A 12407-nucleotide genomic window follows, 5' to 3' on the forward strand; every position below is an offset into this window, starting at 1 on the left:
GGTATCCCTGAGAATGGATTTTTGGCAAGGGCTAAGTTTTTGAAAAGTACATAAGCCATGTTGAGTAATTGGATGAAATCTAATTATTTATATGGGTTGTGATGAATTATTTTAATTATCTCCCTTTACTCGCCTTTAGATTATTTAGATGGTGTTTGTTTGCTCACTGAGATTTTATAATCTCACCCTTTTTTTATCCCATCATTTCAGGCCGGGTTAACATGTAGATAACAGACATCGTCGAGAACTATAGTTGGCCATACTACTTCAAAAACTGTAGGTTTACTGTCTTACTACTTTTGTTCATTTGTGGGCCCATGTGCACTGTTAATTAAATTTTATACTTTGGTTTTCCGTATTATAGTTTGTATAAATATATTTAACTTTTACGCTACTAAAAAATCATTTTCAGAATACTCTATAAATATTAATTTATAAGAAAATGAATATTTTGTCGGATATTTTTATTTTATTTAAATGGTTATAATTCCATTTTAAATCACATTTTAGACATTCAAATTTAATTTCGATTTCGAAATATGCATTTCTCGCTTAAGTGCTACATTTTGGTCGAATTTGAAATTTTTGACGAAAAATGATCAAAATGCCTCTGTGAAGTGAAATTTATTTTTCCACTATTTTTAATCGAAAAAAGGCTTAAAAGCCTCTAAAATATGACATTTGGCAATGATTAACCACAGGGGAGATAAGAAACCGATATGAAAGCCTTGCGAGGTCTCGATATGGTATTCGGGGGATGAGTGCCTATCGGGACATCGCGGCGGTTGTCACGGACTCAAGGATGGTTCCAGGTCGTGACAATATACCTCACATCAAGGAATGGAAGCACACTTAATACTGTATTCCCAACTGCATTATCAACAGAATACTTTTACCTAAGGGCTACTGTTGACTACGATGGAGAATTCAGACAATATGCCTACCCAAAGAGTGCTACTACAAGCAATGGTAGGATGCCAATGGCTTGGACAAGTTTATCATATGAAGAAATTTCTCTGATAATAGAGAAATATGCACTACAGAGAAAGTGAATCTCAGTAAAGGAAAAACAGGGGAGCAAAAAAGAGGAAAACCATAAATTAGGGAAAGAAGTCGTCACTCATTTTTTTCATATTTCATATATAAAGATAGTAACAAAACCAACCAACCACACAATTCGGTATTGGAGAATGAAATGTTGAGAAATAACAGCTAAGCACAGGATTCTAGACTTGGAATTCTATGCCTTGCAACGGACACTACAACAGCTATGAAAAATAGCAAAAATACCAGACATAAAAAAAACGTGACTTTTTAGCCTTACAAGAACCAAGTAAAATGACACAGCAAAATGGTGTTTAGCCAAAGTAAAAGAAACAATCCTAAAGATTAAAACAACAAGCCTATATGCGTTTCATTAACTCATTAAACCAATAGCTGAAATGTCACCGTATCTTTCTTCTTCCTTCCTTCAACAAGGCGTTGATTTGGCGCCCAATCTCATCTTCTTCTTCTTTACCAGATGGAATTACAAAACTTTTAACATCCTTTGTACCATCAAACATATGCTTGAGGGTTGGAGGAGATTCAAGCAGTGGCGTATGTGGGTTCAACAGCTACTGCATGCTAGATGATGACCAAAGTCCAATTTGCCACTACCTGCCTAAATACACTTTTGTAGATCCAAATAACATTATGAAGGGATGCAAACAAAACTTCATTCCCCAAGATTATGATGAAGCATCACAACAAACGAATCTATTTGAATTTAAAATGATGCCTAATGCAGATTGGCTTGATCCATATTATCAAAGTTATAAAGCAGTGACTAAGGATTGGTGCAGATTGGCTTGCTTGAATGATTGTTTGTGTACAATAGCTACTTTCAGAGATGGGGAGTATAAGAAGAAAATTCCTCTTACAAATGGGCAAGTTGATCCTAACATTGGAGGGAAGGCCCTAATAAAAGTAAGGAAAGACAACTCTAGCTCTGAAATTTCTACAAAGAACAAGGATTATTCCATTATAATTTGTGTGATATCAGTTTTATTTGGTGGTTTTATCTTTCTAAACTTGCTCTTACTTCTAGTAACCTTTATGTCGTTTTCCCATTTAAAGAGAAAACAAACAAAATTCAGCCACAAAAAGTCAAGTCAACAACAAATCTTCAAAGTTCCACTTACAATGAGCTGGAGAAAGCTACAAATGGATTTAAGGAAGAGTTAGGTCATGGTGCCTTTGGAACAGTTTACAAAGGGATGTTAGCATCTAAAGGTAAAGAATTAGTTGCAATTAAGAAATTAGGCAAGAAATTAAAGGCTAACTCTAGTTGTAAGTGAATTAGAAAACAGAGGAAGCAAGCTGAGGGGAGAACATGAGAGAAAACCGAAGACAGGGGAAAATCATCAAGGGCATCCAGAAGCATGATCACCAAGGAAGACAGTGGCTAGAGAGTCTGCACTCTGTGTTTGTTGACAACTTTAGCAAACAGATTACTTGGTCTACTATCAAATGTGCCTTTGAGGAATTTGGGAGGGTGCTAGATGTCTTCATTCCTCGAAAGACCATGGAAGACAAGGCAAGAGGTGAAAATTTTGCTTTCGTCAGAGTTAAGCACAAAGACGAAATAGAGCGAGCATTGAAATGGGGAAGTCACCAATGGATTCATGGTAGAAGAATCTTGGTAAGACATGTTAAACCGTGGAGGAAGGGTAAGATTAAAAATGCTAAAAAGGATTTGTTAAAGGAAGCAGCTCATGACAAAGTTAACTAGGGTGGCCGTGATGAATGGGCATACAAGGAGGTGGTATTAGGAAAAAGAAAAAGTTCAAACATGTTACCGGGGAAGCCAAAAACCCAACAAGTGAAACCTAACCAACTCGTCAATAGGATAGTAGAAACAATGCAAGATAAAATGGAGAACAGAGTAAAGACAGCACAATCAGCTCATTGGGGCATGAAAACTATTACTGTTCGTACCAATACCCCTAATGAGGCTATGGATTGGGTTACGTTTAGTGCTGTAGGATGGCTTCGCAGGAAGACAGACTTGGACTTCATTCAGGAAAGCTTGATTGAGAATGGCATCACAATGCGAATAAGAGAAGTGGAGGGACTGTTGTCACTAGTCACGTTCGAAAGTTATGATAAAATGGTGATTTTGTTAGAGAATTATTGGGAAGAATTTGAGCAATGGTTCGAGAATCTCATCCCTGTGGACATTGCTGGGAGTGAAAGAGAGGTTTTCTTATGGATTAAACTTGAGGAGATCCCACTCAAACTTTGGCATATCAACACGTTCAAGGCAGTGGTCAACTGTTGGGGTGAATTCATTGGGGTAGATCGAAGCACATACAGAAGAGACAGACTTGATCGAGCAATGGTCTAAGTTCAAGTTAGAAGCAAGTTAATGATTCCAATAAAGGCCATGTTTGAAGCAGTAGGCCGAATACATTTTATCACCGTGAGTCTTGATGGTAGTGAATCAACGAAGGAGATGATTGTCTATGAATTGGGGAAAGAGTTATTATGGGAGGAAGAAACGTTGACTGAAAACGGCTAAGCTGGACATATCACCACCTTTGACAAAATAGCCATGGTGGAGATGTCGGGTACATCAAGTGAACTTAAATTTTTAAGGAATAGTCTTGGTATGGATCTTGTTTGTGAGTCAGTAAAATTCAAATTAAAGTAAAACTTTATTAGGGAATGTTTTGGCAAAACAGAGGAAAAAAAGATTCAACCATAAGGAAAAAGGAGAGAAAGATCACGGTCGAATAGATCTGACTGACAAAAGTAAGAAAGATCTGATTAGGTATCAAAATGATAGGGTGAAGATAAGTAGTAAGCTGGGTGAAATGAGAGACAAATTTAATGACAAGAAGGCTAGGGTAGAAAGGAAATCTTGGCCAGGCCATAATGGAAATAAAGAAAATGGGGAACACGTTAAGTAGGTCAGATGCAAAGATAGATTATGGGCCATATTTGGGTAGCAAAGTTGACCAAGGATCTTTGTTAAAAGAAATGGGGCAAGGCAAAAAAGAGGCATTTTAAAAACAAATGGGAAATGTTAGGTATGGTGGGAGAATTGGAAAATTCTGAAAGCTCTCCAAAAGGGAGCTTAAGCCTAAACCCAACTTCTTCAACACAAGATTCCTTAAAACTCTATGAGGGGTCGATCAAAGGACCAAAAATGTATTCTTATTTGGGCCACTCTACGTCGTTGGATGAAATATAAAATAATGCAGCGAATGAGAAAGAAAATATGAATTTTGATAGTCAAAGGACCAACATGGAGGATTCGTTCTATGGGGAGAACAAAATGGTAACATTCGTGATAAAAAAAAAAAAGCAAATTCACGGATCAAATAAGGGAAGAGGAGATTGAGCTGGGTGACTAATCAGATACAAAAGGAATGGTTTAGCATCGCTTATCCATTCCCTCCAAAAGTAAAGAAAAGGAAATGCAAAGGGTAGATAGTGATTTTTGTTTCAATATAGAGGATGAAAATGGAGCAAAATTACTGTGAGGAAAAGTGAAAAAGGCAAAAAAACCATCAAGAGATTCTCACCTGAACCTCTTAGCAGCCATGGGAGTACGAGTCAAATAAGTAAAGGGTCAAGACAAGGGAAAAAGGTAAATAGTGTCAGAATTGTATCTCCCAAGGCAAGCAATTCCAATAAGAGGAGAAGAAAAATCAACGAAAAAGTCGAAAGGGAAGAAGGTGATAGTGAGGCAGCACATGTTGACCAAGAGGAAGGGCCACTAACAGATTCTGACTTTTACAGAAGGAACTCAGTTATTAGGAGTGAAGTTGAGGAAATTTGGGAGCTATTAAAATAGTTGAGGCTAGTGTTTTGAGAGGATAGGGAGTCGGTGATTCAATGAATTGTGCAATTAGAAGCTACCAAACAAAACGACCAAATCAGCTCGACACCAGGGACAGTCTAAAGTAATAAAGTCAATGTTTGTGCATTAAGTGTAATTTTTTCCATTATGATACTGATATCTTGGAATGTTAGAGGGTTGGATAGGAGAGAAAAAAAAAGAATGGCACGGCAGTTAGTGCAGAGAGAGAAGCCGGACATGTTGTTAATTCAAAAGTCTAAGTTAGACAACGTGGATGGCAAAGTTATCAAATCCATTGGGGTTTCAAAAAATAATCAGATTAGGGTGAGTCCCTCAGTGGGAGCATAAAGGGGACTTATCTCGCTGTGGATATAGGATTTTTTTGAGATTGAACACAGCATTGAATCTAAGAGGTATATTTTACTTGTGGGAGCTATAAAAAAGCACACCTTCAGATGTGGGTTTGAAAATATTTATGCTCCAAATGATGATAGTGAGAGGCAAATATGTGGGAGGAACTACAGAGAATTATAGGGTCTATAAAAGGAGAATGGTGTATAGGAAGGGATTTCAATGTCACAGTTAGTAAAGAAGAGAGAATAGGGTGTAGTTTCAATGGCAAAGCCATTGACCAATTTAGGAATTTCATAAAAGAAACTGAATTGATTGACTTACCAATGATAAGAGGGAAGTTCACATATAGAAAATTTAGGGAGGAGGAAGCTTTTAGCAGACTTGATAAGTTTTAGGTGGGAGTTGAAATCCTAAGATTATATGGAGAGCTTGTCCAAAGAAGGTTACCAGCTTCGTTATCTGATCATAACTCGGTAGAGTTAGGAGTCATAAGAATGGATTGGGGCCTAAAACTATTCAAGTTTTTTAAACATTGGTTGGATGATAAGTCATTCACACCAATGTTTATGAAAGTTTGGGAGGAAATCAAAGCTAGTGGTTCTAATAATAAGGGCATTTGAGGGAGATTAAAGAATGTCAAGCCAAGGAATAAGGAATGGCAACAAAAAAAATTGGGCGATTCACAGAGAAAAATAAAGGAGATTAAAAAAACCATCCAAATAACAAAAGAATAAATGATTAAAGGGTATGAACCTAAGATTGGAGAGGTTTAGTGATGTAGGTAAAAGGGTAACTATGGAAGCTTCACAGAGATGAGGAAAGAGAATGGCATTAGAAGTCGAGAATAAAGTGGTATGTAGAAGGAGATAGAAATACCCGATTCTTTCACTCGATAACTTCCTCGAGAAGAAAAACAAACTTTATTCCTTGTATCAAAATGGGAAACTAGATTGTCTTAATAAAAGAGAGTATTGCTGACTACTTTGAGATGATTTACAGAAAAGATAAAGTAGTGACAGTCAAGGAATTAAGAGGAAACTTTAGGGTCCTCCAAAGAGAAAGGGCAAAGGATTTGAAGAGAGAGATTTCAGAACAGGAAGTTTGAAAGCCATTGAATCTTGTGATGGGAACAAAGCCCTAGGACCGGATGGGTTTAATCTCAACTTCTTCAAAAAATAATGGCCAGTGATTATGGGAGAACTCATGCGCTTCATTAGGCAGTTCGTCGAAACTGGGAACATAAATGGTTATGTCAATGCAACGTTCATCACTCTCATACCAAAGTATTTCTTTCTAGAGAACATTAGAGATTACAAACCGATCAGCTTCGTGGGTAGCATTTACAAGACTATAGCTAAGGTTTTAGCAAATAGGATGAGGTCTATCATTGGACAAGTCATAGGCAATCAACAATTTACTTTCATTAAAGGGAGACAGTTGGTTGACTGTGTTCTTATTGCAATTGAAGTGGTGGATGTCATGAGGAAAGAAAAAGATTGGGGTTTGTTCTTCAAGGTGGACTTTGAAAAAACCTATGATGCGATAAATTGGGAGTTCTTAGACTTTGTCTTTGACAAAATGAGGTTTAGAAAGAAGTGAAGAAGTTGGATAAAGTCATGTATTTTAGTAGCTAAGATCTCAATTTTGGTCAACGGTGTCCCCACTAGGCAATTCAAAATGAGGAAGGGATTGAGACAAGGTTGTCTGCTTTCACCTTTTTTATTTAATTATGTTGCTGAAGCTTTTAGCGTGTTAATGAGCAAAGTGGTTAAGCAAAGGATTTGCAAGGGCATTGAGATTAGAAGTGCAGGTCTTGTCCTTTCCATCTTCATTTCACGGATGATACTACCATTGCAAATAAGCTAGACTAGGAATCCATTAGGAATGTAAGGAGAATCCTTAGATGTTTCCACTTGATTTCAAAACTGCAAATAAATTTTCAAAAGAGTAGTTGTTTTGAGGTAGGCTTGGAGGAGGAGAAAATGGCTGACTGGGCACAAAAGATTGGATGCAAGATGGAAAAGTTTTCCTTAAAGTACTTAAGAATGCCTTTAGGGGCTCGAAGTAACTCAAAGGAGATGTGGCATCCAGTTATTAAGAAGTTCGAAAATAGGCTGACTGGATGAAAAGGTAGAATGTTGTCTTTGGGGGGAAGAGTAACCCTTATTAGATCAATCCTTACTAGTCTTCCAATATTCTTTATGTCATTGTTTAGGGTGTCGATCGGTGTGAGTTAAGAATTAAAAAAAATTCAAAGGAAATTTCTTTGGTGTGGAGGGTTAGATGAAAGAAAGATCCATTATGTTGATTGGAGATCAATATGTATCGACAAAGAACATGGTGGATTAGGTTGGGTTGACCTTCAAATAAAAAACTAGACTCTACTCAATAAATGAATATGGAGATATGGAAATGAGAAAGATAGTTTATGGAGGAAAGTAGTGGTAGAAAAATAGGGATGTGATCCCAATAACCTCATTCTGAGCTCAAGAAGGGTAAATGCCACTCTTTTATGGCAAATGGATTTCTAGAACGACAAATGGATTGAAGGTTTTGTTCTAAGGCATGAATACCCGAGAATGTACACCTTAGCTAGCAATAAGAGCGAAAGAGTGAAAGAATACAGACAGGGGATTGGAGAAGAGTGGATCTACGACGTAACTTTTTTATATGGGAAGAAAACTAGTTGAGACATATGATAAGGACCATTAATGAACACCTAGTAGTGAAAAACTATAAAGACATGGTCATTTGGAAATGGAGACCAAGTGGCATCTATTCAGTGAGCTCTTACTATAGAACGATAGTAGGTAGAAGTAGGCACAAGAGCACTTATTGGGAGAAGTTATGGTAAGGAATAGTGCCGATAAAGGTGAAAATTTTTTGTTGAAGAATCCTTAAAGAAAGGGTAGCGGTGAGGGCAGAATTAGTTAAGAGGGGTTTACTTAGAGTGGAAGCAACAACTTGCTCTCTATGTAAAATTCAAGAAGAGACGGTGGATCATTTATTCTTCTAATGCAAGCGGAGTGGAAAATGTGGACTAGATGGACAAACCAATGGGGACTTAGTTAGGCATCTCACACCTCAGCGGTTAAGTTTTTTCTTGATTGGAACTAACCAGTGCATGAGGCGACAGAAGATTATGGCGATTGGCATTTTTTGCCATAACATGGTTTATTTGGCTAATGAGAAACGAAGTGGTTTTTCAGGAAAGCTATGGGACAGCCAACAATGCTTTGACATAGTAAGATCTAGAGTTGCATAGTGGGCAAAAGCCAAATGGCCAGAGGATTTTCAACTATTGGAAGAAACAATTAATGTCCAACTGCAGGTAGAATTCAAAACTTGAAAGCCGTTGAGAGTAGTAGGGGTTGGGAACCACCCCAAAATGTGTGGCTTAAATTCAATGTGGATGGAGCATTTAGGGGAAATATGGGCACCGCTGCCATTAGATGAGTCTTGAAAGATGAAAAAGGTACAGTCAGAATCTTATTTTCGAAGCAAGTCAGGGTCGCAGAGATCAATACAATCGAGTAATGGGCGATTAAGGAAGCTTTTAAATTGTTTAGAGCGTCTAAATGGTCAATAAGCACTTCGTTAATTGTTGAGAGTGATTCAGTTAATGCCATCTATTGGGTCCTTAAATCAATAAGGCTCTTTGGAAATTAAAAAGGGAAATTCTTGGCATTTAAGGCGTAAAAAGTAGGATTAGGGAATGGGAGGTTAGGAAGACTCCTAGGGAAGCGAATAACATGGCTGATAAACTAGCCAAGTTAGGGGCTTTACAAGAGACTGACTTGCTTACTATGTGTGAATGATTTTTTCTTTATTTTTTATTTTGTTTTTTTATTTTGTTTTTCCTTTAAAAAACATAGTTTTTTGTTTTCCTTGTTGAGTTCATCTTTTCCATATGCTTTAGTTTCCTATGCACTACGAGATTTAGCTGTCTTGTGTTTTTCAGTCAAGGTTTCTGCAAGTCAGCTGGGAGCTATGAATTGTTGTTTATTCTAACGAGTTTTTTTAGCAAGGTTTTTCGAGGCTGCTGATGATTGTGTTAGGAAAAAAGAAGCAAAAAAAGAGCAAGAGAGAAAAAAGAAAAAAAATTAAAATAAAAGAAAAACAAGAAAAGAAAAAAAAAGTTCAAAAGTTCACTTGTTCATTTCACAAAACAATTGAGCATGATGAAGTAAGGGAGAGAGATTGATGGATCTTCTACAAAGGGGATTGTGAGGGTTGGTTGAATTACTAAAGGGTTGCCTCATGTTTTCGTGAGTCTTTTCTTTTTAGGTGGATTGATAGGGAGCGAAAAGGTATGGGTTTTTAGTTATCTTTTTGTGAGTCTTTATGTAATAGTGTTTGTTGGTGCCTTTCTCTACAATTCCTTTTTTTTCTATTGAAATGGATCTCCCTTTTTGATGATAGGAAAACAGGGGTGATTTCTTATTTCTTATTATTATTATTATTATTATTATTATTATTATTATTATTATTATTATTATTATTATTATTATTATTATTATTATTATTATTATTATTTTAAAAAAAAATCCCGGTGGTCTTGCTACGACAGCTCCTTAGGAGAGCCTCTTTGTTGTTTACCATGAAGTAAAGGAACAAGTGATGGTTATCAGAAGATGTTGGGAGGGCGAGTTTGTTCAACTTTTTTTTCTTGTGCTCAAGGTGATCGGGTTTTCAGTGTTCTAGGGGCTTTCTCTTAATGGTTAATGTTTTGTGACGAGAGTTTGAATAAAGTATAGGAAAGTTGAAGATAGTAATTTTTTTTAAACAGAAATTAAAAAAAAAGAAGGAAAAATTACAAAAAAATAAAAAAAAAAGCAAAAGAATGAAAAAAAGAAAAAAGAATGGAAAAAAAAGAAAAAAATTAAAAAAGAGAGAGAGAGAGACAACAAAAAGGATTTTTGTTTGTTGTGTTTATGGTCATTTCATGTTTTGATTCAAGTTGCTTGGCTAAGGCTCCAATGCCTAGCTTCCTGTTCTAAGCCTTTCTTGTCTTTTGATAGGTAGGGGCAGAGTGACAGTGACTTGATTGTTATGTTCCAAGGTTCTAGCCGGGGATGGGGAGCTACTCAATGAGAAGAGCGCATTTACCTTGAATGAAAAGGGCAGAAATGAGAGGAAAAGGGAGGATTTGAGGGGGACAAGATTTTGCATTATGAGTGGGGAAGGAGAGAGTGCTTTGAGGTTGAGTGATCGATTTTGAAAGAGAATGGCTTCTTGCTTCAAATGGCTGACGAGTGTCTTTGTGTTTCATTTGTCTTTCCTATGTGGTTGGTTTAAGTTCGTTTGTGGAGGGCATATGTTCTTCTTTTGCCATTTCATGAAAGTGATGGTGTCGCTCTTCGTGTTAGCCGTGTCTTCTTCCAATGCTGGTGCCAGGTTTCGTGTTTACCTAAGGGGAATAGACTCTAAGCGAGTTTCGCTTTCCACCCCGCTGGCTTCAATTCTTACAACCTGATTATTCAATTTTCTCTAGGAGTTGATGTGTTTTTGTGTCCTCCTTTTGGATGGGGCTTTGCTTCTCCCTTGCTTCAGCTTTATGGAGGACATTTTTGCTTGAGTGGTGTGCTTGATGTTGTTTCCTCTTCAAGGTGAAGCAATTTTCTTCTGTATTTGTGGCTTGCTGATCGTGTTAAAGTTGCTGGCCTTCTTTTTTGTGGCTGGTTGCAAGTCATGTTCTCTAGGTAGACGCAACCGTGTCTTGGTTCCTTTGCTTGTGGTGTGTTTCAAATTGAATATGTTGATCCTTCTTCACTCGGATCTGTCAATGTACTGTCAACTTTTTCGACTCCGATTGTATCTTGGCTTTGATGATCAAGTGCTTCAAGGAATGTTGAAGGCTCTACTCTGTTTTTGGATCATTTTTGTTTCGTGGTCTTAGGGTATTACTGTCGCTGTTTGAGGTTGACTTTTAGAAATTATGTCTTTGTTGTATAGCCTCTTTGTTTCCTGCCAGTTATTTTTTATCTTAAGCAGGATCGAGATTATTTTGTGAGGTTACTAATTGATGAGGGCATACTGCCAGTTTATGTAAGCAGTGGTGAACCTCTTTGTTTAGGCTTTACTTGAAAAGTCGGTTTTCATTTCATACCAATGAGAGTCTCTGGCAGCTCCAGTTCAAGACTATCAATGGTATACCAATTAATGGCTAATAAACTTCATTTTTCAAAAAAAAAAATTAGGAAAGATGGAATGGGATGGGGAGCGCAAATTTCGAGCAGAAGTGATAGCAATAGGCCAAAAAAACCACAAAAACTTGGTCCAACTGCTAGGATTCTACAATGAGGGACAGAATCGCTTTTTGCTATATAAATACATAAGCAATGGTTCTCTAGCAAAATTCTTGTTTGAAAATTCAAGACTCGACTGGTACCAAAAAATTGAAATTGCTCTTGGAATTGCAAGACGGTTGTGCTACCAACATGGAGAATATATGTCACGACCCGAAACTCCTATCGAGCTCGTGACAACTGTCGCGACGTCCCGATAGGCATTCATTACCCCAAATGTCGATCGAAACCCGGCAAGGCTTAGCATCAGCTTCCGCATCTCCCCGGTGAGCGATAGTTATTAAATCTTGCATTTCAAGAAATCATAAGTCATTTCCAAATCAAAACAATAAAATATTATTTTCTGACTCACAGGGGCATTTTCGTCATTTTTTTTCAAAAATACCGAAACCCACCAAAAACATGGTGTAAAAGCTAAATATGTTCATAGATATTTTAAATCAAATAACTAAAGTATAAAATTACTTTTACAATGACACGTGGGCCCGTAACTAACCAATAAGATACGAGTCTATGAACCTATAATTTTGTCAATGCAAGGCTAACTGAAGTCCCTGATGCAATCGGCTATCTACTGGCTATCCCGAACTTGAAATGTAGGAAATTGAGGGTGGTGAGATTATAAAATCTCAGTGAATAAACAGACACCATCTAAACTATCTAAAGGCAAGTAAATAGAGACAATTAAAAATAATTAACTTAAGCAAATTTTTCACATCACGAATATTCATTTCAACCAAATAATCAATATGGCTCGTGAATTACTCAAAACTTGGCTCGTGCCAAATCCTGTACTCGGGGACACCTGGACTAGGGGTATCCAACCGAGTCCGCCAAGGCTGTTAAAAATTCATATTTCGCATAAATCATATTTTTATTTTGAAACATAGCTGTTC

General features: G+C 37.1%; 1 pseudogene; it reads left to right on the forward strand.

The window, feature by feature from the left end:
- LOC108663279 overlaps positions 1-12407 on the forward strand; it is a 26485-nt pseudogene that overhangs the window by 2965 nt on the left and 11113 nt on the right.

The sequence above is a fragment of the Theobroma cacao genome, chromosome 9 (assembly GCF_000208745.1).
Source record: "Theobroma cacao cultivar B97-61/B2 chromosome 9, Criollo_cocoa_genome_V2, whole genome shotgun sequence".
Lineage (NCBI taxonomy): Eukaryota > Viridiplantae > Streptophyta > Magnoliopsida > Malvales > Malvaceae > Theobroma > Theobroma cacao.